Below are 26,787 nucleotides of genomic sequence, written 5' to 3' on the forward strand. Positions count from 1 at the left end.
AGCGCATCATCTACAAGGGCTCCCAGTTTGGTTGCTCTGACCTCAAATCCATGAATTTCTACTATCCACAAAAACACAAAACAGCACGACTGTAGCCTGTTTGCCATGATAATTATGACACTGAACATGTGTATACTTAATTCTACTTTTTTTTCATGGAAATTATGTTACTTCATTCAGTGTTACTTTCTTTTATCATTGGCTGACTGGATACTGTTTCAGACTCTTTAGATTATTAGCCAAGTAATTTTGTTTTTTGGGGTTTTTTTTGGGGGGGGGGGTTGTTTGTTTTTTTGAGAGGTTTTTGAGGGTTTTTTTTTTTTCAAGCTAAACCTTGACTTTTGGACATCTTTTGTAAAAGTGGGGTTTTGCCATTTATGCCACATAATTGTATCTCTGCTCTATATCTGCATGAATAGCATTCATTAGTAGCCAGCTGGCTACGTACCTGATACCAACCAACTAATTAAAGCTAAACTTAGGTCCTTGTCCTAACCCTGTGTATAAATTTTCACCTAGTTATTATTGATACTACTGGAAACAACTCCATGCCACTGGGTGGGTAGAAGATTTGCCACAACTTGAAACTTAGGACAGTAAAAATAATAATTTAGAAAAAGATTCAGTGATTGGTGTGTACATGAGTGCATAAATCAAAGATTAAATGGGCTGAATACAATTCTAACAACAGCAAAGAAATTAAGCAAGCAGCATTTAAAATTACATAAAGATAAAACATTTCAGTTTGAAATATACATTTTCATATGTATGATTTTAATGCAGTGTGAACAGAGGTTCCAGCGGTGCTGCACGTGAGTAAATCAAGTTCTTAAGCTTCATGTACAACTCAACTGCTAAAACTTTAAAAACATGTGACACAGTATTAACCTCCTAAGACCCAAACTCTTTCATGGCATGCATTTTTAATTTTTCTTTGTTATTCGGGCTGATTGGGACCTGATGAATGTAAAAACAAAGAATTGCCAGATTTTTTTTTACCTTATTTTTGTTTCTGAGAAAAATGAGATCCACATATGAGGACATTCGTTTTAAATTTGGATAGAACAGTGGTAGTATAATGTCCTAGTAAGTGGATATCAGGCCCTTGTAGAGCAAAATTTAGTATTTTGGTCCAGACAACCCAAAATGTGATGTCCACATATGTAGATGCCAGGTCCTAGGAGGTTAAATGCAAAGAGAGCATAATCAGTCTTACCAGTCTTACTTAGTAAAAGCATTCACGTGAACAAGTGCACAAAGCAGTCAAAATCTAACACTGCAGAGGGTTTGAGACACAACCACAGGGGCCTAACAAGCCAAAATAGTCATTATAGGTGTCAAGATTTTATGCATATAAAATGTACATGCCACACAAAACAAAACAAAAGGCAGTACTCAGACCAAAGCTGATAACAGAAATAGCTTTGTTTACACTTTGAAGCGAGTGATGGTGAGCTGCACTGAAGTTTCCCAGGGGTGTGTGGCTCATCCGGGAAAGTACGTGGCAGGTGAAAGGCAGACTGGCAGGCGGTTGGCAGAGCAGGTTCACTGACGAGAGAGTTGTAGCAGGCCAAGAAAGCTGAACTTCTGGCTGAAAGGTGAAGTTGGAGAAGTTCTAGACAAGGCTCACTTACAGGCAAAATGGGAAGCACCTTAAAAACAGAGGCTCGAGGTTAGGCAAGGTTGAAAACAACACCAAGCTCAACAAAGCTCTACAGTGGGGCCCGAAAAAACTGTATGTATAATTATAGCCTGGAGAGTCAATGGATTTGCACAAACGGGTTATACATGTGAATGTACTGTGTGTGATCCAGCTTCAAAGATGAACCAGACCCTGGTCAAAAATCCGTTACCTCCTACATCTATAGTGGTCATCAGCTAAACATCATTATGGTTAAATAGTATGTTAAATTTACTACTTTAGAAACTGTGATACATCTCATTATGATGATGCTCAGTGTTAGTGAGAGAAAAAAAGTGGCTCCAGGGAAAGAAAAACAAAACTACAACAACAAAAAAACAAGATAGTGGCTTTAGTTTGTGACTGTTGGACTGGATGTAAAATTAATTTGATTTGCTGTTTTAACCAAACTCAATGTTTTTTTCCAGCCCTGAAAATATCATGTGGCTAAATCCTGTGGTTAAGAGGTTGTTAGGGAATAAACAAGCCAGAGAATATATTAAGGACTAACCCATGCAGTATTTTCAGCAGGGTGTAGCGCAGCGTTTTAAAACGAACAAGTTAAAAGTGTTGAGACACTAATGATGGCTCTCCTCCATTTAATTGTCCCATTTCAGTGAGCGTGCATGCACAGCAACAGGGCTCTGAAACGGGGCCATCTAATTGGGCTACATCCCTCATTTAAATGTAATTATTTACACCAATTCTTCTCAACTGCATTAATTGATTTTTGAAAAGCCCTATTTGCATATTTGTGATCGGATGTTTAAAAGAACCATTTCATCTCTGGGGCATCGTTGGGGCACTATTTTGTCTCCACCTTACACCTTACCTGAGGTGGCATATGGTGCAAGAGCACTTTATTCTTACCTGTTTGTCCACAACAGCAAGAACATTCACAAAAACCTTTTCTGTTTTGTCAAATTAATTAACCCCGACATATTCAGTCCATGCAGCCACAAATATAGTGTTAATTTTTGTTCTTACTTTTAGTGATCTTGACATTGCTCTAAGCAAACGTGGTCTCTTTCTGGCCTGTGGATCGTTGCCTGACTCAAATGACGCTCCCGTCATTGTTTTAGGAGCTTGTTTTAAGTAAAGAAAGAAACAGACAGATATGTAGAGACAGTGTATTCATTCTTGCACAAAGTGAATGTTCCTGTCACTTCGTCTTCTTTCTGATTGTCACTGTGATGTCTTGGGGCTGTCTATCAAGAGAACATGGGAGACCACACGAGGGACATATTCCTAAGTAATGCCTAAGATGACTGAGGTGCCAAAGGCTTTGGCATAATATTGCCCTTTTATTTATTTTTTTGTCTTACATATGGTATCTCTAATAGAATCTTAACATTAGTGTTAAAATCTTATGCAAACAAACACATTTGGGGAAAATGTGCCTGGCTGCAGATGTTCCTCTCTTTCCTACATATTTATTTGTCTTTTCACCTCTGGCACATGAGAAAGGGCAAAGGGTCATCAAATACAAGACCCACCGGGGCTGTGAATTCTTTATGTGATTCCTTGTCTTCTCTTTCTCCATGCAGATTCTCACAGTATCTGAATGGAGAAAAAGAATAAAATATACTTTGGATACAGACTTTTTTTAAACATAGGGGCACACAGCAACTTAAGTTTGGCATCCTTTTTAAAAATAGCACTATGAATAATTCAATAACATATTTTAAAAAGCACACATGCATGTTTTTAGCAATTGAGGTCTATTGCAGGATCTCATTCTCCATGCTGTGGTTTAGCATGTTACTCGTTGGGAGTACTAGCACTAGTGTTCTGCAAGAGTAATCACAGGCTCTGGACACATGTGGTGAATAATTATGATGTCAAATGATAATGACTCTATAGAATTCATACATGTGAGGATGTTTGTTTTTTATGCATTTACAACACATGGAAAACATGCAGATACATACGTCTACCTTTCCCCAATCCCAACCAACAACCCCAAATGTAATTGTTTGTCCTTTGGCTGTGCCAAGCACAGCCAAAGGACATCTGCTGTGAGGCTGACAGAGGTGCTTTGTCCTCCAAACTGCTGCACGGGTTAGCATGAGATGTTTGTGCTTTCCTGTCAGGGCCCTGAACCACACTCGGTCTGTCAGGATGTCTCTCCTGCTGTAAAGAGCTGTTTTGCAAGGAGCACTTTTGTAAAGAAAGCTCAGTATGAAGTGTCTGTACCTGTTAAAGTGTCACACTTGTGCTCTTTGACAGGTGTGAAGGTGTCGAGTCGATCTGGGCTTTGAGGTTACACGTCTTCCTTTGTCTTAACATTTGAACTTCAGCAGTCGCCAGCTCTGAATCCATCCCTTTTGTATTCAGTGATTCAGTGCAGCTTGGATCACACACACTTTGAGCTAAATGTTGAGTGAAGTGCAAAACACAAAACTTGCACATTCGCTTTGAGCCTCTTCTGTAATGATATGCTGCAGGGTATATATATCGCCAATCACTTCATGAGTTCTCCAAAATATTTGATATCCCATGGTGGGTCACCGTAGACAATCAGCAGAAATACTTAAGAAAGACAGACGATGATGTGTGGTTACAGGGGTGTGAGAGTATGACACTCACACTGTGCCAGACTGAAAAACACGCAGAAACTTAAGGACAAAGGAGATTACATCTCAGGCTCAGTGACAAATGATTGTTCAAAGAAAAAAGCCTGCTGAGCTTGACATTGGTATTTTTAACCCCCAGCTCATCTCATCCAGTGACACATTCTGCATCCTTTTATGCTTTAAGAAGATCGAGATCCATTGTTCTGCCCCTCCTCTTTCAGATAGAAGTGACCTCAAAGCCAGCACCATTTGGTATATGACCATCAGAGCAATTTGTAACCATAGAAAGCATTGAAAGCAATACAAGTTCTTCATCTCCTGGTGACAGTCGCCTCAGGTGAGCCCCTCAGTCATACAGGAAAAGTCTGTCCTTGGGCCTGGAGCAGATATATACTGAAATACATTTTTCTTGTCCTTGCATCTGCCCCATGGTGTGTGAAACCCACAAAAGCGTCATAACTTGCTCAAAGCCAAAATGCAGGTCATGCTGATCAAGTATAATATGGTCTAAGGGCGGAGAGATCACAGTGCTCAGGTGGCTTGTCGTTGTTTGCTTTGCTGTGTATGTGCCATTTGAAGCAGTACCCGCTCCTGGACAGCTGTCTGTGCTTCTTACATCTGAATGCTTTCCTGCAGAGAATGCATCTGTTCATATTGGCTGAGCTGATTCACATTGGCCACGAGTGAAATGTGTTAGAATACATGCAGCCATTTATTTGTTTAACTAACAGATTCAGATGTATGCTCTGCAGGAGTCCCCATTAAGCAATCCTCAGGCTTTTAAAGCTTGCCAGTTATGTATCAGCAGGTGATTATCTAACTTTTTCCTTTATGTATTTTAAAAAAAACATAAAACTTTTTTTGGGCAGTAATCATAGTCAGATTGATTAGGCTCCCAACAAGCTCTTTGTAAGAAAGTACTGGAGCAATTTAAAATGGCAAGAAGCACAAGAAGCAGTGCAGAAGTGTTCAAGCAGAAGACGTCAAAATTAAATCAGGTATGTTTTCATGTTTGTTCTTACTTTTAAGGAGCTGAATCATGCCCACGTTTTTGTTTACATTCCTGAAACAGCTACTCATATGGAATGAACTGCTGTCTTGTTACATGTCTATTGATTTATTAATTTATCATCCCACAACAAAGACTCTGTCACTCTGTGTAACAATGGGCGAGAGTCTCTAACCTCCTAGGGCTACTACTTCTAGCCAATATTCAGGTTCTATGGTTAACGGTGCTTCTTTTCCTCCTCGCTCTGCTCTTCCAGAAGGAAATCAGTCATGGATCACTGCCCTAAAGAACGTTGTCACTGACCCAAATGGAATAAAGACAAGACAAGCAGTTCAGTATCTGAAGCTCTGGTCTGAAGAGAACATGCACACCTATCCACCAAGTCCTCTAATAGACCAAAAAAACTGTCACTTTAAACTTTTTAGTGAACCTGGTTTTTGGTGTTTAACTCAAGGGTGATGACACCTTTTGGCCATCTAGCTAAAAGTAATGACTTGAATTACGTCAAGAAAGGAGACAAGAAAAACACACTTTCTCACATGCATGCACACACACACATGCAAACAAGCACATGTATAGCAATGCACATGGGCTGTGAAGGCTAACTTTTGTGGTCTGATACAACTGATGAGCTACTGTGATCACATTGTTGTTAAGGGTTATGCTGGTTCTGATAGAAAGGTGTCAGAACACACATTTCATTGCATTTTGTTGCCGTGTTGGACCCTGACTGACAAGGTGCACATGCGGACCCCTGTCCACTGCCAAAGCACAAACAGTGAGCATCAAAACTGGATCATGCAGCGATGGAAGACAGGGACCTGGTCTGATGTTCTTTTACAGCACACAGATGGCCGGCTTCTTCTGAGGAACACAGGTCACCAGGATGCACTATGGAAAGAAGACAAGCCAGTGGAGGCAGTGTGATGCTTTTGGCAATGAAAACAAAAATGGTTCAGTGAGCATATGCTGGACAAACGAGTCAGATCTATGGATGCCCCACCTCCAGCTTACTGGACTTAAAGGATCTGTTGCTATTGTAACATCCTGGTGTGAGATACCCAGGCGCACCTTCAGGGGTCTAGTAGAGTTTATGGCTCGACAAGTCAGGGCTGTGTTGGCAACAAAAAGGATGCCAACACGATATTAGGCGTAAGGTTATGCCTTGCTGTACAAGGGCCACTTACGAGGACATACGGCCACCATTCTTTCGAAATTTAAAGCAAATGTCCTCATTTGTGGATCTCATTTTTCTCAGAAACAAGAATCAGGTAAAAAAAAAATCTGCTTTGTTTTTACATTCATCAGGTCCCAATCAGCCCAAATAGCAAAGAGAAATTAAAAATACATGCCATGAAAGAGTTCGGGTCTTAGGAGGATAAAAGAAAATGTCAGGATCCCTTCTCTTTCTCTCAGACTGACATGGCCCCAGAGAATGTACTGTTGAGAGACATTCAGTGGTATTTGTGGGGAAATGATAGGGAGAAGGGAGCAGCTGAGAGAAGTTACAGGAGAAGGGTAAGCTCTGCAAATCAAAGTCTAAATGATTTTGTATAGAGCAATCCGAAGAGAAGCAATCAACCTTCAGATCAGGCTTCCACAGTGACTGAAGCAGGAATGGGAATTTTCACACTGGTGATTTTTTAATGCAAAGTCTGTAAGTTTTGTCACAATTCTGCATCATTCATTAAATATATTAAAAGCTTAGCAAGAAGCACAGAAGCTGCATCATCGTGCTAATGATGCATTTTATTCTCACATACATTTTTTACACGTCTGCTGTGTGAAAGACTCAACATTCATTTAATGTGTGTGACAAATGGGATACTTGTAACGAAACACCTCATTAATGAATGAATTTTATTCGCTTCAGACAAACCTCACTTGTCCTTATAAAATATTAAATAAAATGACTTGCATAGCCCCTGTCTGGAAGATTTTATGGATCATAGGCATTGCCGCTCTTTGTCCAGTTTATGCACTTTTTTTTTTTTTTTTTAACTTGAGGCACAGTCTGTCTCAGTGGAAACAACATTCACTGCCTTGGTTATTTTAACCCAAGTCTTATCTTTTGGTCATTACACCTGGGTTTGAATCTGGAAAATCTGGCATAAAAAAATCTGCCAAACAAACCATTTGGTGCGATCCACTACGGTGACCCCTTTTGAATTAGGGAGCAAATGAAAGTAGCTTATATTCTCAAGGAAACACTTTGGAAAAATATGCATTTTCATGCTTCTTCAGACACTATTGTTTCTTTAGTTGGAAATTTCTCTGCTTTTTTTCCATCTCAGCAGACAGATTTTTCTATGGAACTCCTGAAGCTAAAAATGCATCCTCATATAGATGCGAACACTCGTCTATTAAGAGTAATTATAATCCACTGACATATAAATGACAGTAAGACGAAAATTAGCTGATATACATGAATGACAATGTTTTTGCATGTGCAGTTGTTATTCATATTTTAGTCACACATATTAAAGGCTATTCATATTTTTCATGTGATGTCACATGAACTTTGCCCAATAATTATTCATGGAAGCTCGAATGAACAGCTGTCTGGCCCTTTCAGTTAAGGAGTTATGAAATGCAATGAGCAGGTTAATACAAAATAATGTCAAGCCAGTTTATTGTTGAGTCTGGTGGTGCTTTCAGCTAATGCCATGGAAACCATTAAGTCACCTCATCCTTTTTTCAGTCTCATCCCTGTCACGCATTCATAGTTGAAATATCAATAAAGCTGAAGTGTTCACTTCACTTAAGCATCTAGCTAGTGCTAAACAAGTGATGCAAGCCAGAGTAACTTTTTCTTTTCAAACATTTCAACAAATATGACAAACTGTTTCTGTGCATTCTGGATCACAATCTGTCAGCTACTAAAGGTCCAGTGGCTGTCCCAGGGAAGAAGAAAATGTTAATATGTGATAATTTTACTCTCAGACAAAGAGAAAGATGTAAATGAGAAAATAGACATCCCTCACATTGTCTCCGTTGCTCTAGAGTCCAGTGACGGTGTGCTTTACACCACAGCATCTGATTTATGTGGCCTACCACTTAGTGGTATTATAACAAAGTGAAAGTGATTGGGGATCATAGCAACTCACTGACTGTAGAATATTTAGTAGCGAGGACATTTCACACCTGGACTTGCTGTACAGGCGGCATCCTATCATGGTACCATGCTGGAATTCACTGAGCTCCTGAGAGTGACCCATTCTTTCACAAAGCAGACTGCTTCATTTCATACACCTTTGGCTATGGAAGTGATAGGAACACCTGAAGTTGATGATTTGGATGATTGAGTGAATGCTTTAGGCAATATAGTGGACTGGAAGCAGGCAGACTGACTTTATTTATGTGATTTTTTTAAATCAGATTTTATTGGATATTTTATACATGCAGTTTTATGTCTCATCAACCAATGAAATTAAAGTTAATTAAGGTAATGCTTCAAAATGATTGCACATGTAAGAGCTCAGATGCTTTTTAATATGGCCACTGAGTAAGATGACTTGCTTCTAGAAAAAGTCATTTATTTAAATTTTAGCTGGTGATGTTTCTTCACTAATGCATGCCAAATTTCACCTTTATAAGGTGTTGGCATCTGGCTAGGGGCTGGATAGCAGCTATAATGACTTATGCAACATCTGCGAATACAATGTAGAATACATTGTAGAATGTACAGTTATGGTCATATATATTTGGACACTAACGCAAGTTTTGTTTTTTACCTGTTAACTGAAAATTATTCCAGTTATTTAATTTGCATATGCATGAGCATAATGTGTAGACACTCAGCTTTCATTTGAGGGTATCCATGTTCAAATTGGCCCTTGAAGGGTTTAGGAGTTTCAGCTCCTTGACATGTGCCACCCACTTTGTAAAGGGACAGAAAGTAATTGGACAACTGCCTTAAAGGCTATTTCATGGGCAGGTGTGGCCAATTCCTTCGTTATGTCGGTATCAATTAAACAAATAAAAGATCTGGAGTTGATTTGAGGTGTAGTGTTTGCATTTGGAATTTTGCTGGGAACAGACAACATGAGGTCAAAGGAGCTGCAGGTGAAACAAGCCATCCTTAAGCTGTGAAAACAGAAAAAAAAAAAGAATTGCTACAATATTAGGAGTGACAGAATCTACACTTTAGCACATCCTGAGAAACAAAGAAAGAGCTTGTGAACTCAGCATGGCAAAAATACCTGGATATCCACAGTGGATAATCACAGAATCATTTCCATGATGAAGAGAAAGCCCTTCACAACAGCCAACCAAGTAAACAACACTCTCCAGGAGGCAGCTGTGTTGATATCTAAGTCTACATAAAGAGAAGACTGCATGAAGGTAAATACAGAGGATTCACCGCAGTCATCGCTGGATGGTTGTGCTATTTCAGTGAGAGCAGCCCCGACTCTTTCAAGTTTATCGTGCTTTCCTTTGTCGTGTTCTGTGGATCTCTAACCTGTGTTATCTCCCTGTGTACAGACCTTCCTGGGCCCTTCCATGTTTCCCTGGACTTCGTCATGAGCGGACGGTAATGTGGAGTGGGAGCGAGGACAAGTTAGTGACTGGCAAGTGAGAAGAGGAGTGTGTACGTGGTCACTTTCCCCTGGATTCCCCGGAGCTCTATTTCCCCACACTATTGTATATATCACCTGTTACCTCTTTAAATAAACTCTCTTGAATCAAAACTTTTTCAGAGTCCTGTGCTTGAGTCTGCTTGTTCACCTTGACACACAGATGGACAGATGAAACCAAGATCAACCACTACAAGAATGATGGCAAGAATAAAGTATGGAGAAGGTGTGGAACAACTCATGATCCAAAGCATACAGCATTATCTCTAAAACATGGCAGTGGCAGCGTGATGGCTTGGGCGTGCATGGCTGCCAGTGGCACTGGGACACTAGTGTTTAATGATGGTAACACAGGAATTCTGAGGTGTTCAGAGACACACTGTCTGCTGAAATCCAGCTAAATGCAGTCAAATTGGGTGGCGTTTCATAATACAGATGAACAGTGACCCAAAACATACAGCCAAAGCAACCCAGAAGTTTATTTAAGCAAAAAAGTGGAATATTGTTGATTGACCAAGTCAGTCACCTGATCTTAACCCAGCTGAGCATTTCACTTGTTGAAAACTAAACTTCAGACAGAAAGGCCCCCAAACAAACAGCAACTGAAGGCCGCTGCAGTAAAGGCCTGGCAGAGCATTAAATAACAGGATGTCCATGAGTTCAAGACTTTAGGCTGTCATTGCCAGCAAAGTGTTTTCAACCAAGTATTAAAAATGAACATTTTATTTTTATTTATTTCATTTGTCCAATTACCTTTAAGTCCCTGAAATGAAGGAACTGTGTGGAAAAAATTACTTTAGTTCCTTTACTTTTGTTTTTATGCAGTCTTTTTGTTCAATCCACTGAATTAAACCTGAAAGTCTGCACGTTAACTGCATCTGATTTGTTAATTTAAAATTCATTGTTATAATGTTCAGAACCAACATTAGAAAAAAGTTGTCTTTGTCCAAATATTTATGGACTTAACTGTAATTGGCTAAATCCAAAAAGCGCAGGAAACAATCTCAGAACCAATAGGAGTACGAGAGAGCTGATCACAGCCTGTCTGCAAAGAAAATCAAGTAGTCTGAAACATAACAGAAAATATTGCGTGATTTATTTTTAAGAGATTTCTCCCTTCTACCCTGCTATACAGTAACTTACTGTAACAGCTGGCTGTGGTCAACCATTTTTCAAGACTATTACTTTATCAGACTCATACTATTCTAGTTAGATGGCCATCTACAGTAAGGCTTGTTCTTCTTTGATCATATCATTGTCTCTAACAATGTTAATTCCAACATGATCTTTGTGTTGGATCATCATTGAAAAAAGCAGATGATTAGTCAATTTGCATTAATGCATGCAAATGATCAATGTGCCAACAATTGCCGAAATTACTAATCAATAAGGACTTTATCACTCAAGATCACTCAAGATATTTATTATGATCTATGGTAATATATTAAGCATAAGGAAACAGTAGAGACATTTGCAGTATGCAGTATGCACATATTACCAAATGGAAATGGCTGTTCTTTTGCATAGCATTATTCATAATGCTTTCCCAGTTGCAACTGCAGTGTCATCCCAATTGATGCGTGTGTCACCTTGCGTCCACAAGTTGTGCCTGAGTTAGGTCTTTGTCTCCCGCTGTGGCCGCCCATGTAGGTAATGGCATGGAGCCAGAGATGTGCGGGCACTCAGGGCAAGAACAGATACTCTGGAAATGAGTGGAAAAAAATGCAGATCATTTGTTTTATTGCCCTTCAAATTACCCATTGACAGAAACGTTGTGTTTCCAGCTGATGAATAAGCTTTAGTAGACATCTGTAATCGGTGCAAGATTTGTGCCAGCACTATGTGTGTCTGTCCTTAGTGGCCTACATTAGTGATGAGCAGGGGAATAAAAATTAGTGGATTTAAGGTTCTTTTTTTGGGATCAGATTAGGAGCTAAACCCCACTGTGACTGACAGCAAAGAAAAGCCCCAAAGATTCAAAAACTGCAATCACAATACAGTAGTTTTTCCCCTTGCCTTTACCACAAACAGATTTCTTGGCTGTTTTTATAACATTCTGTTAAATTTATACAGAATGCAATGAATTGCAAATCTCTTATCCACAGTAGCACATATAAAATATATCCCATGTTTAACCTCCTAGAACCTGGCGTCCACATATGTGGACATCACATTTTGGGTTATTTAGACCAAAATACTCAATTTTGCTCTACAAGGGCCTGATATCCACTTACGAGGACATTATACTGCTACTGTTTTATCAAAAGTTTAAACGAATATCCTCATATGTGGCTCTTATTTTTCTTAAAAACAAAAATAAGGTAAAAAAAAAAAATCTGGTAATTCTTTGTTTTTACATTCATCGTCCCCCAATATGCCCAAATTTCAAAGAGAAATTAAAAATGCATGCCGTGGAAGAGTTCGGGTCTTAGGAGGTTAAACTGAGGCATTCCAGTATTTCATGAATAATTTTAGCTCAACACACCTAAAAAAGTTAGGAGAGAGTAACAAAAGGGTGAAAAAATTACTGGTACTAAAAAGAAAAAGCTGGAAGAACATTTTGCAACTGAGTAGGTTGATTATCGGGGCCTTAACCAGATCACTGTGAAGAACAAATATGTTTTGCCGTTGCTTTCCTCTGCTTTTGAGCTACTTCAGGGCATGACTGTCTTTACCAAACTAGACTTGCGCAACGCCTGCCATCTGGTGCGCATCAGAGAGGATGAGTGGAAGACGGCTTTCAATACACCCTTAGGCCATTTTGAATATCTCGTGATGCCCTTTGGTCTGACCAATGCTCCTGCTGTGTTTCAAGCCATGGTTAATGATGTGCTTCGTGATTTTGTCAACCGCTGTGTTTTTGTGTACTTGGATGACATTCTGATCTTTTCTAAGACACTCGCAGAGCTCCAAGTTCACGTGAGGCAGGTCCTGCAATGCCTCTTGGAAAACTGGCTCTTTGTGAAGGGGGAGAAGTGCGAGTTCCACGTTTCTGGGCTATGTCATCAAGACGGGGAACTTAAGGACTAACCCGGAGAATGTGCGAGCAGTGGTGGAGTGGCCCACACCTCCTAATCGCTGGCAACTGCAACGCTTTATGGGATTCGCAAATTTCTACAGACAATTCATTCGTGACTTCAGCAGAATCGCTCTTCCTCTCTCTAAACTCACCTCTCCAAAAGTTCCTTTTCAGTGGGATTCCACTGCTCAGCAAGCCTTCACCCTGCTCAAAGAGAGATTCACCACTGCACCCATTCTCCGGCAACCGGACCTCACACAGCAGTTCGTGGTGGAGGTGGATGCATCGTACTGGTCTTAACCCAAGAGGAGGATGGTAAGCTTCACCCATGCGCCTTCTATTCTCGCCGTCTCTCTCCCGCGGACTGTAACTACGACATCGGAGACCGGGAGCTCCTGGCCATTAAGCTTGCCCTTGAGGAGTGGAGACATTGGTTGAAGGGAGCGGCGCAGCCGTTCATCGTATGGACGGATCACAAAAACTTGGAGTACCTCCGTTCGGCCAGACATCTCAATTCCCGGCAAGCCAGGTGGGCGCTGTTCTTTACTCGCTTTGACTTTACCATTACCTACAGGCTGGGATCACGAAACGTGAAGCCAGATGCCCTGTCCCGGCAGTTCTCTGTCTGTCTGGGGAGGAATCGGACCCCGGACCCGTTCTCCCAGCCACCTGTGTGATTGGAGCTGTTTCGTGGGAGATCGAGTCACTCATCCAGGAGGCGCAAGAAACCGAACCGGATCCAGGGACCGGTCCGCCCGGCCGCCTCTTTGGCTACGTTCACACTGCAGGCGAAAGCGCATCAAATCCGATTTTTTTGACCCTATGCGACCCATATCCGATCATGGTGTGACAGTGTGAACGGCACAAATCCGATATTTTCAAATCCGATCTGGGTCACTTTCGTATGTGGTACTGAATCCGATACATATCCGATGTTTTAGAAAGCGACTGCTGTTTGAACGGTCAGGTCGCATTAAATCCGTCTTTTACGTCACTGACACAAGACAGACGCCAATTATCAGCGCCAGAGAAGCGCCAGAGAAGACATCGCGAATGCTTCTCTGGCCATCCCGTGTAGATATCAGTGAAACTGTTGGGAAGACAATGTTGGAGAAACGTGAACATTTTATTTGTACTGTATAATCTGCAGATTCTGACAGAAATCTGCAGCTATCCTTTGAAGCACTGCTCCTCTCTAAAACAGCAATAAGGATCATTATTAGGTTATTTACATTATTATGTAAATAACAGCGCAGCCGTTCATCTTATGGACGGATCACAAAAACTTGGAGTACCTCCATTCGGCCAGACATCTCAATTCCCGGCAAGCCAGGTGGGCGTAATAATTTACATTGTTACATAAATGTAATAATTTACATTATTATGTAAATAACAAAATAACTTAAAGCAAAAATTGGGAAATGTAAAGTCCGAACTCTTTATATTAAGGGCCATCTATCAAACAATACTGTTTGCTCTGGGTCGAAACAGAGCGCGTTGTGTGTGAAGTCTTCTTTTGCGCATGCGGGCCGCTTTGAGTGTTCACACTAGAGCGCGTTTGCTGTCGCATTTTATTTGTAGTGTGAACAAGCAGACAAAAAAATCGTATTTGATCAAAAAATCGGAATTGAGCATTAAGACCTGCAGTGTGAACGTAGCCTTTGTTCCTTCGGCCATCCGCCCTCAAGTTATCCAGTGAGCTCACACCGCCCATTTTTCATGCCATCCAGGGACCCTCCGCACCATATCCTTCCTCTGACGTTACTTTTGGTGGCCCACTATGGCTAAGGCTGCCAGAGAGTATGTATCAGCCTGTTCGATGTGCGCAACACTATACTTACCATTGTCGATCGTTTCTCCAAGACTGCACACTGTGTCGCCCTCCCGAAGCTCCCCACTACCCTGAAGACGGCTCGGCTCCTCACCTCCCATGTGTTCAGGCTCCACGGGATCCCCGAGGACGTCGTCTCGGACAGAGGGCCGCAGTTTACATCCCGAGTATAGAGGGAATTCTGTTCCACGCTGGGGGCCAAGGTCAGTCTTTCTTCTGGATTCCACCTGCAGAGTAACGGACAATCAGAGCAGGCAAACCAGGAGCTTGAAGTTGCCCTCCGCTGCGTCACCTCACATAATCAATCGACCTGGAGTGAACAGCTTCCGTGGATTGAATACGCACACAACAGCCACACCTCTATTGCCATGGGCAAGTCTCCTTTTGAAGTGTCCCTGGGTTACCAACCACCTTTGCTGCTGGCGAAGGTAAGCACACCGTCCCCTCTGTGTAGGCTCACCACCGTAGGTGCCGCCGTGCCTGCCGTGCGATTCCGGCTGCTCTACTCTGCACAGCAGAACGAAACAAGGCTCTCGCTGACCGTCATCAGACCCAGAGTACACCATTGGACAACAGGTATGGCTGTCTACTCGTTTTATGCCATTACGGACCAAATCCAAAAAACCGTCACCCCAGTTTATTGGTCTTTTTCCCATAAACGCCATTGTCAATCCTGTGTCCGTCCTTCTCAAACTGCCACGCAACATGCGCATGGTTTGCAACATCACCCGCATCATGGACTTCCAACACCGGGGTAGGGGTTTTCAATACCTGGTGGATTGGGAGGGCTACGGGCTAGAGGAACGCCCCTTGGTGCCTCAGGCGGCTATCCTGGATAAGGATATGCTTCGGGACTTCCATCGCAGGCATCCAGGTAAACCTGGTGGGTCGCCGGGAGGTTCCTTTTGAGGGGTACCGTCATGGTCCCCGTGTCTACCCAGCCAGCCCCGCAAGGCTACATGTGTTTTGTGTTCTCTCTCTCTCTCCTTTATCGCTCTGCCTGGGCGGAGCTCACTGCAGGCTCCCACATTTTGCCAACACACCTGTTCGCGATCAGTTGTCATTACCTGTCCACTACTTAAGGCCGAGACGCAGATCATCTCATCGCTGGATGATTGTGCGAGACACGTTAGTGATTCTCTCAGCTCCCGTGAATCTGTGCTTAAGTATTTTGTGACTTGTGAGTAATTTCCCTCTCCTGTATGATAGTTTTCCTCCCCGGACCTGTGACCTTCCTGCTCCGTGAACGTGTGTGAGTTTGGACGCGGAGATGAGAACGAGTGTGAGAGAGCTTCCCCTTGGACCTTTGGAACCCTGGATTTCCCCCCTCACTGTATATATTCTGCACTGATGTTGTAAATAAACTGTGTTTGGAAATGTCAACCTGCTCTGCGCTTGAGTCCCTGCTATCAACCGTGACAAGTTAAAGCTTTGTTGTGCAAAGAAGAAGCAGCCACATGTGAACGCGATCCAAAAAGGCCGTCATCTTATAGGGAAAACTTTTCTGTGATAAGATGTATTGAAAATTGAAAGTTGAAATTCCTTTTGGAAATCAGACACCACATCGGGATGAAGAGAAGAGAAGACCAACTGGCTTGTTATCAGCACTCATTTCAAAAGCTTAAATTTCTGATGGTATGGGGGTGAATTAGTGCCTGGAATTCACTTGCCCATCTGGGAAGGCACTATCAACACTGAAAGGTATGCACAGGTTTTAGAGCAACATATGCTCCCATTCAGATCATTTCTTTTTCAGGGAAATGCTTTCATATGTCATCAAGACAATGGTAAACGTCATACAACAAAGATGACCCAGGACTGTTGAGCAGCTAAAATGCTATATTGGACAAGAATGGGACAATATTCCTTCCCAAATCTCCAAGAACTGCTCCCAGATATTTAGAGAATGTTTTTAAATGAAGAAGAGATGAACAGTGGTAAACACGGACCTGTCCCAGCTATTTTGAGACATGTCGATGCCATCAAAATCAAAGCAATCTAAGCAAAGCTCACTTGTCATTCCAGGGATACTATTATGTTTCCGCAGTCTTAGTAAGTGCAAAATTATAAAATGGAAAGCCAGTTTCATATTACATACATTACATAGATTCAGAAGTAGCTTTATTTATATATGAATTCATATTCTCTATTCACCCACACCATCCCCCAACTATAGGCCACCACCACCCCAACACATCCTCCTGTTTTTATCCCCTGTCAGTCTTATCACTGTGCCCTTGGCTTTCATTTCTCCGGGGTATTGATGGGTGCTGCGATGGCACGATGATTGACAGGTCAAGCTGATTTACACACACTAATCATGACATCACCGCTCAGTCAATTTCATTTCATTTCACATCACATCATATCATATCAGAGCAGTCTGACTAGAAGGCGAAAAATGGCCAAAAGACATTTCACTCCTTATCTTATAGGAAAATAATGTACATTGTCAGTGTCATTTAAAGCACAAATGATCTGCTTACACTTGGGTGTATTATCAGCTGTTTGAGCGAAAAAGAAGTCCCTAAACTATCACAATGCATTCTTTTTATGTATTTATCCACTGATTTATTTTAAATTTCACTGCCATGTGAAACATGAAATACGCTGGAATTACTGCCTCCACCAATCAGCGAAGCTGCCATTTTTCTTCATGTTGAATTTTGCTCTTTTAGATATGAAATTTTAGGAATGCTATTTATTTACCCTGATAGAAATTTGAAGTCATGGCCAAAAAGGTGTTCACAATAAGGTCCTCTGGATCCTGACTTTTGATTACCAGATTGCAATCACTTTATCCTTGAGTCCAAGTCATTGTATGTTTTTAAGAAATTCATAATATCTTGAACACTTAAGGGCTTAAAAACGTGAACGCTTATTTGAAAAAGATCATATCACAGTAAAAGCACTTTGAGTCTCTTTCAAGTTACTGAAAAGAGTGGTTGAAACATGTATTTACAACAATGCTGACAATGATAATATTTTAATTAGGTCTTACCTCCTTATCTGTCACTCAAGATGGATACATTCAGTTTCTCAGTTTTTTTTATCCAGATGAGTCAGGGGGGCTGGAGGCTATCCTGGGGGCATGGTACACCCTGAACAGGTCACTGGTCTCTCGTAGAGTTAAGACAAATAATCATTCACACTCAAAACAAATTTAGAATTGCCAATTAAATTCTCTCATGCATGTCTTTGGATCTAGTGAGAACCACGGAAGCATAAGGAGAAAAAACAAACTCAGAGGAAGGCTCTAGCCAGCTGGACCTTCTTGCTGTGAATGTAAGCACTACACCACCATGCTATACCTTTATAGTCACTACCCTAATAAGCACATAGTTTGATGCAATTTGATGTTCTACTGGGTAAAGTAACATGGAACATATAGCATTTTTGTGACTTTTTTTCTAATAATTTATTTTTTATGTCGCAAATCAACATCAACAATTTATTCAGTCAAAACTAGATAAATAACAAATATCGAATTACTAAATTCATTTTAGCACTAGTAAGACATAACATAAAAATAAAGCTATCAGGTCATAAAACATCCAAAACAACATATTTCAATATTTAGAGCCTAAAACGTCTATAAATTGATTACATTTCTCTCTGAATCACTGTACAGGGATGTACGGAAATGTGGCAAAATCCAATGTCACTTAATGTAATTAACCTATGTTTATAATAGAGCATTTTTTAGAAATATCACAAGTATGGTTCACTAGAGGGATCTGATGCATGGCTAAAAATGGATTTACCATCATGTATTCTAGTTTTAGCTCAACAGGGGACTAAGGTTACACCATTTTTATGCCACAAATTTCACTAATTTATAGAAATCCAACATTGACGATGCCTATATGAACATTTAGAATAACAACTGAACTATATAACGCATGACATTCATCAACTTACTTACCACTGTTAATTGTGATGGTCACAAGCGTGGGAGTAGATAGGGGTGAATAACCCAATTCCCTGAATGCTGGAAACACAGTGAATTTTGAAAATGCTCCAGACATTTACTGACTGATTAGATGCAACAATGTCACAATACCTGTCCCTAACCTGATTTTTGCTGATTGGCTAGGAGAAATCTATGTTGTTCTTTAACCTCACAATGTGTCAGGGGGAGGGCAATACCAAACAATGCAATAAAAGGCTTGAAAGAGATTTTTTTTTTAAAGAAAATGAAACAACCAGCAGACACAATCCAAGACCTGAAAACTACCAGGAACACACACTGTGCTCCACTGGTACATACTGTACACCAAGAAGCTAATGAGGCGAGTCAGATCAGTCGAGTGAAGAGGTGGGAGTGGCTGCACACGAAATGAAAGGAAAGTTAGTGCATAGCAAAACACAAGCAACAACAAAAACAAAAACTAACCCTAGCAAAAACAGCTAGGGTTGAACTTTGTCTTTACTGAGACATTATAAGAGAGAGACACATGAGACTCACAGCGTGCCAAAATAATGTGAAATTTCTGCTAAGTGAGCGATGACTGAGCAACCATGGTGCAGATTTTTTCTTTGTAATCTTTTTTGCAAACTTCCTTTCCATATCTCAAGAAGGTCATCTTTTATAACAAGGCTCTGGAGGGAGTAGAACATGGCTGGGTTGAAACTGAGTCCTACTCCTCCACAATTAAATTCTTATCCTTATTTTCTTAATCATTTACTCTGTCTTTCTCACTGCTTCTGTCTCTCTCCTTTTATCTCTTCCTTTATTCCACACGTGACTATACTGTACTATAAATAACAGCAGCATTCCCCCAAAACATCTTCCCACTGAGTGAAAAGAAGCATTAAACCTAAATAAGCATGCCTTTGCCTGACAGGCAAAAGGCCAGTGTTTCACCTCTAAGCCTGACGCTAATCATGGTGACAATATTTAGAAAAAATGTGCAGAGATACTCACAGCAGCTCTGTCATCTCTGACATTTCCCATTTTCCATCTTGTTATCTGCAGCCTTTTGTTGACATTCCCAAAGCCTCACGTGCGGAGCCAGAAACAGTCGAAGGAGGGTCTAAAAATAGCAGCAGCGCATGGCTCAGTGTACCCAATACGATTGAGCACGTTTTTAATATCTCCTCATAAATATGCATGAGATTAAGTACTCCAGACTCCACTGTTTATTGAGTGACAAGCATTGTTTTGAAATTCATCCACTCCCTGTGCCCGTGCAGCAAATTAGTTGTTCTTCATCCAGTTTAATCCGAACAATGCCTCACTGAATGACATGTGAATGGAACCAGAACAGATATGATAGAGGATACTGTTCCTATTACTGTAATCATTACACAAAAGGGAAGTAATTAACATTCCCAGTGAGTAGTTACTCATTTTTTAAGTAAATATGTACCTTCTAATTTACCTTTGTTTTGTTGTTGAAACTCCTGTTTAGGCAGTCACATGACCAAACTGAGAGAATATCACTTGATCTCCTAAATATACAAGAGAAGAGCCAACCTCTGTCGCTAAAGCGGTCTAACATTCACAGTTCAGTGTTTTAAGTTCTTTAAATGTCAGAGTTTACATAGTTACCCAGCAGAGTAACAACACATTATGTTCTTTATGCAAATCTGTGTGTTACAGAGCTTTGTGTGTGGGTCTCGGGGGGGGATGCTGATGTCTACCTTTTCCCAATGCGCTATGCCTCTAATGATCTATGTAGGTGCCAATAATTAAACCAAGGGTCATCACTCATAACCTCACAGCCTGGACAGCATATGCCAGAGTAGGTGCTGAAAGATCTGGCTGCAACTTCGTACGTGTATTTCACAAAGACCACCTGTCTGCAGCAAATTTTCTTTGTCAATTTCCATGCCACATCTGCAGTAAAGTAGGTGCAACTGTTACCCCGGTTAAAATCCCCTCTGCTGAATTGGCTCCAGTGACAGCCTCCATAATCTGAGGGGACAGGTGTTGCTATGACAACAGCTTGCCCTGAGCTGAGTTGGCAGAGCTTACAAACAAATGATTACAAGAGTTAAAAAAAACCCCAACTCTGTCTGTGCCAAATATACCTGTAAAGAGTGCACACGGCATTCTGCTTCCTCTGCTGTTCTGTATGAAGAAAGTGTAAAATGCATCTAAGGCGTCAAAGCCGAGCACATTCAGAAGGGATTTTGAGACACAAAGTAGATACCACACAGTCGGCATGAACTGACCTTGAATCGAGCAGCAGATAACTTAGTGGAGGAATTGAAAACTGACAGCGCATGGTAGTCTCATCGCTCTGCTAGCTGAAGATAAAGCTAATAATAGAGATACTGAATCTTACAAGTTAAAAGCAGCAACAAAGCAGCAGTAAAGCTCTGCTTACAAAGTTCTCCTGCTGAATCCACGAGGAACAGCCGTGTGACCGATGACCAGCAGTTCTAGTAACTTCTGGCTTTTTTAAAATTTCCACCATTAAGGTTCCTGATGAGTTATATGTTCAGGCTGAAGGCTTTGATCCATATCAGTTAAGTCCAGCTGACAGCTACAGTGAGCTATGCTTTTACAGATAGGGCAGAGTTACACAACCTTTATTTGCTTTTTTGTTATCAACTGCCAGCGTGGGTGCTAATCTTTAAAAAAATGATGAAAAGAAGTGCAGAACTGTCAGTGTTTATTTGGAAAATTCTCGGGAAAGATACATTTAACTTAAAGCAATTCAATGTTCTGAGAAGCAATCATTAAATCAAAATGCAAAAATGTGATTATAAGCAGCTGATTATCTAGACTTTAACTGGAATCAAATTTGGTTCTTGCCGTAAATGAACAAAAAGAACCATTTTAAAATGTTCCAGTGTGGCATTGCAAGCATTATCTTGAGTGGGTGTGATCAGCTCTAGTGGGGCAAAAATGCGACACAGCCGCAAGCCGGTGGATGTTCAGGCACAGAAGTAGTTTACTGTTTACTGTTGAGACTCTGAACATGCTAGGATGTAACAGAAACTTCATGTTACGCTGAGGTGAACTTGTATTTGGTCAGAAACAGGGTTTTTCTCACAAAGAAATCTCTTACTGGAGAAACTCTGTATTTCCCCAGAATGCTCCCCGTTTTGTTATTTTGTTTGTTTTTCTTTTAAACATAGTAACGTCAACAATGTTATCAGAATCAGAAAATTTTATTGATTCCACAGGAAATATGTAGTTATAATTAAAGGTATATCAGTTGTGTCATGTGTCAGTTTGTATAATTTTTTCTACATCTGATAAAAAGAAATTGTGGAATTTATCCAGGTTATTCAAAAAACAAGGAAAGATAAAATTCATGTGTGTGTTCTGGAATAAACAGTGCAGGTGTGAAAAAAACTGATTGGTATTACCAAGTCAAAATTTTGGTGCGCAAAAAACCCCCAAAAAACCCTAATTTGTAAAAAAATATACATATATAGACTACACGTGTAATTTAGTTATTTCATGTTGTAAATTATGACAATTTAAATTCACCTTTAAAACAATTAGAACAAAAAAAAAAAACACTAAGAAACACAAGAAAACATGTAAATGAAATGAGCAAGAACTAAAACAGTCTGTTTTAGGCTGCTTGCAGAAAACATTACATTACCATAGTTACAGGATTTTTTATTCCTGCCAAGGAGATTATCTTTTCAGTAGTATTTGCGTATGAGTCATTCTGTCTGTAGTGACAGCTTAAAAGGTTTTTATTATTTTATTATTAATAATCCAATAAAATTTGACTTACATCCACCGAGGTCTTCAAGGTCAACTTAATGATTTATTGGTTGAAAATTGTCAAGAACAACTTAGAAACTATGATTCTTAGTGTGGTGTGTATTGTCAACATATAGAAAGTGTCATATTAAGATTTAAATATCTCATCACATTTGACCTCTAATCAATAGATTGATCTTTAAGGTCAAAGTCATACCAATGCTATGTAGTTATTTAAAAAAACAAAAGATATTCAGACTAGACCATATTGGCATGGGGTACCCGGACTAATTGTTCCCACAGACGATGCCATATCACACCTGCTTCACACATCACAGACGAGTTCCTAGGAGGGAATTATGTTAGTATGCTCTATGGGACTACAGTTCAGCATTCAACACAGTGATTGGGTTGGGAAAACATGTCTCCTCCTCCATCTCACTCAGCACTGGAGTGCCTCGGGGCTGTGTTTTAAGTCCCCTGCTGTACTCACTGTATACTTACGACCTTACACCTCATACTTACACCTCAAACCTGGAGAACTGGTGCCAGGAGAACAACCTCCTCCTAAACGTCAGCAAGACTGGGGAGCTGATCGTGGATTTCACAACAAAGAAGATGAGGAATTACAAGCCTCTGATCATCAGTGATACCCGAGTGGAGAGCACGGACAGCTTCCGGTACCTGGGTGTTCACATCACTCAGGACCTGTCATGGTCATGTCACATCAACACCCTGGTCAAGAAAGCCCATCAGCATCTCTTCTTCCTCAGAAGACTAAGACACTTCCACCTGCTGCTGAGGGTTCTTAAAAACCTCTGCAACATCGAGAGCATCCTGATGGGAAACATCTGCACTTGGTATGGGAATAGCACCAAGCAGGACAGACGAGATCTTGAAAGAGTGGTATGTTCGGCCGAACGCATCATTCACTCTGAACTTCCTAACCTGCTGGCTGTCTACACGAAGTGGTGCAAGACCAAAGCCAGAAAGATTATGATGGACCTCTCCCATCCCAACAACGGGCTCTTCTAACTCACCTCCCTTAAGGCCAAAGCAGAGAGAATAAGGAGGAGCTTCTTCCCTCAGGCTGTTCGAGTCCTGAATCAGGGGTTGTCTGGACTGTTAGACCTTTGTTTTTTTGTTGTTACTGTAAACTTTTAAAATTTAATATTTGTAAATTTTGTAAATTTCTTTACTGTAGTTTAATGGTCAGGCATTGCACAGCAATAAGCATTTCACTACATGTCGTACTGTGTATGATTGTGTGTGTGACAAACAGTGTTGGTCAAGTTACTTGAAAAAAGTAATCAGTAACTAATTACTGATTACTTCAGTTTTTCCTAAAAAATGAAATGAATGCTGCACATGCAGTAGATCTACATTAATAAAATATTATAGTATAAATAACAATAATTATTTCCAGTAATAACAATACTATAAATTAGATTTCAACAGGCCAAATATTAGAAGCTAGTGTCCTTATTTCCAGTATGTATAAAAAGAACAAATTAGACAGAATGAGTAATTGCAAAAAGCAATACTATTTGCCTTTAAAGTAAGAGAGAGCTGCCTTGGTGGAGGTTTGTGCTCTCACAACGCTTCTTGTTTTTTCCTGCAATGATATTTATCTTCATTGATAGTCTGGATTATCTCATTCCCTTTTCTATTATTAGTCAAAAGTGTTTTCCTTAGAGGGACACTATGTGCAGTAATTCAATATTCAACAAAATAGTGAAGTCACATACTGTCGTCACCATCCCCTGTAGAGTACTCTGAAGTAATGAGGACAACACCACCAGTACATGGAAGATGTATTACTATAGAATGTTCACATCATTTCCCAGTCATACTACATCAAATCATCACATGGGGAAAAAGCCTGAGGATGTGACTACATTGATGTGTTACAGAATGTGTCATATCTGCTGTTGTGTGCCTTGTTTTCCAGCACATAATGTAATTGTTAAAACACATGCAACCCCTTCATATATATTATTATTGACATGTCACGTACTACTTCCTGATCCCCTTTTACTATGAGTAATGTTGGGTCCAGTTTTTCCCTGTTGTGTTTAAAGTGCAGCATTTTTTCCAGATAGGAGAGAAAGTGTAATGAATACAGTGGTGTCCATGCACACTTCAGTGCTCTTCAGCAATGTTAAGAGGAAATGCTGGTAACCAGGAGAACTAGGACATATCTGTACGTATCTGTATCCCAGTTTCATGCAGCTACACATTTCTGCTAGAAGTTACATGAAAAATCAATACCACTTTCATATCTGTCCATTTACCATGTCCATTAATGGCTGGTCAGCTTCACTCTCCAAGGATACTATGCTAGTTGACTTGTGAAGACCAGTATAGATAACACTATGATAAGCTGCTGCACCAGCCAAGAAGCAATCCACCCATTCGCCTTTAATAAAACTACAACTTTCTGTGTTTCTGTTGGTTTGGTTGAAAAATACAATTAAGTTTTAGACTTTTAGGAATGTATTTTTATGTTCGAGAACAGAGGTATCTGTTTCTGTTATTAGCGTTTAGCTGAACATTTTCAGTTGCACAGACATGCAATTTGTGATGGAGAGAGAGTTGCTTGAATATAGCTACCTATACAAAAAATGGTTATGCTTAGATTGCAGCTTGACCTGTTTAAAGTAATTAAGTCAAGTTGGGCTTTTCTAAATAAATTGTAAAATCAGTGCCTTTATATCAGTTTCGTATGAGAAATGGAATGAAACTGTTCTTTGTGGACATATTTGTAAAGCTGTTTAATGTATTATTTTGTCTCTTATGCCTCAGTCACAAGAGTACAATAGAGGAAACCTCTTTGTGACTTGGAAAAATTGATGGTTTCCCATCAATTGCATTTTTTTTCTAACTGCAAGAAGTTGCATTGACCAACTGGTCGCCCATTCAATCACACAGTGATTACACAGGTTGCTCGGTGGGAGACAACCTGTCACCAAATAATTGTAGACTGACTCAGACTGACTATAAAATGATTCTCAGACAGAGTAGTGAACATGTGGCAATTATTGCCAATGAACCAAGCGTATAGCAAACTGACAGCAGACTGATTCTGTCTTGATGTTTTATCGCAGTTTTGATGCACCAAAGATATTTAAAGACAAAAACTGATTTCAAATGGTCAACCAACTAATCTTTTTCTTTCTGCCTTTACAAACTGGATACGTAAATGTTGTGCAAATATTTTCTGCATTAGTGCACCAGTACTGATTATACAACGATATGGAAATGGTACCTCAGAGACACAGCTTGACGCCTTTCTGGGTCAATCGGCTCTCTGAAATGATTTCTCTGAGTCCTCAGATGTGGTCTCAACTCTGCCAACAACAGTTCAAACTGCCCAACTGACGTCCTGAAATAGGCACGTCATCATACAGCTTCAACTCCTGGAAGAAGAAACTCACAACTTAAAATGATAAACTGTTCTAATATTAAAATTCTAAGGTCATAAATTTATGAGAGACACTTCATAAGATGTGTTTAAAGACTGTTTGAAAACAGTTAAAACTCATCTTTTTAAAACAAGGGGTTAATATCTAAAACATATTTGTTTATTTCATTGTTTATTGTTACTTAAGTTAATTAACAATCCAAATATCGAGACAGACTAAACAGTGTACATATGAAAACATCCTAAATACCCGGTAATACCCGGACCAGCCACAGGAAGTTTTGTAAATATTTAGAATTTTTAAGTATATATACACACAATACCATGTGTTTACATTCCCTAGTGCACAAACGAAATAAATCCAGGCATGTCTGAGAGAACCACAAGGCATGTCGGCTCCTCCAATGAGGAGCTACTTCATCAACCTCCAACATAGCACAGCACTTTGCAAAATATGTAGGAAAACTGTTCCCAGTAAGGTGGAAAAAACAAATTAGTTAAATACACTGTGAAGAACAACCAGAGTACGAAGAAGGAGATACAAGCGGTGACGTGTGACCCAAATGTAAAGGTATGACTCCACCAAGCCTCGATGCAGCACTCCATATGACATGAAGATCAAATGTGGATGGAAATTACTGATGCGGTTACATGGGCTTTAAGCAGCTGGTTAAAAAGCTCAGCCCAAGAAACCAAATTCCAGTTCTATTTATTTATGCTATAAAAATAGATTATATATAGATATATAGATATAGTTAGCTCACCTCCAAATTCGTCTGAATGTTGTCAACAGACTTAAAGGTCTTCTGTGAATTCCTCAAGTAACAGTTTGTTACATGACAGTTAGATACAAACTTGTTTATTCAGCTTTCTCATCATAGAACACATACGAATTAAAAATGTATCAACCCAGTTCCTTGGGAAGCTGTTTTCGGGAGCCACAACCCACAAAGCTACCTTTTTGTAGGTACAAGGGTATTTTTAGTATCTAACAT

At 40.2% G+C, this 26,787-nt stretch overlaps 1 long non-coding RNA gene across 1 annotated transcript; it reads right to left on the reverse strand.

Annotated features, from left to right (window-relative positions):
• Positions 1-225: 225 nt before the first annotated feature.
• LOC147327584 (uncharacterized) lies at positions 226-25,725 on the reverse strand. The gene is made up of 7 exons (XR_015130028.1): positions 25,637-25,725; positions 19,621-19,729; positions 14,788-14,920; positions 11,433-11,545; positions 6,088-6,157; positions 3,178-3,241; positions 226-1,652 (listed from the first exon to the last, which is right to left on the reverse strand). It is a non-coding gene; the product is annotated as an uncharacterized LOC147327584 (long non-coding RNA).
• Between the last annotated feature and the right edge of the window lie 1,062 nt (positions 25,726-26,787).

The sequence above is a fragment of the Aulonocara sp. 'chitande type north' Nkhata Bay genome, linkage group LG6, assembly GCF_057382095.1.
Source record: "Aulonocara sp. 'chitande type north' Nkhata Bay isolate Kocher_YH1m ecotype deep benthic linkage group LG6, A_spYH_male_GT1.1, whole genome shotgun sequence".
Taxonomy (NCBI): Eukaryota; Metazoa; Chordata; class Actinopteri; order Cichliformes; family Cichlidae; genus Aulonocara; species Aulonocara sp. 'chitande type north' Nkhata Bay.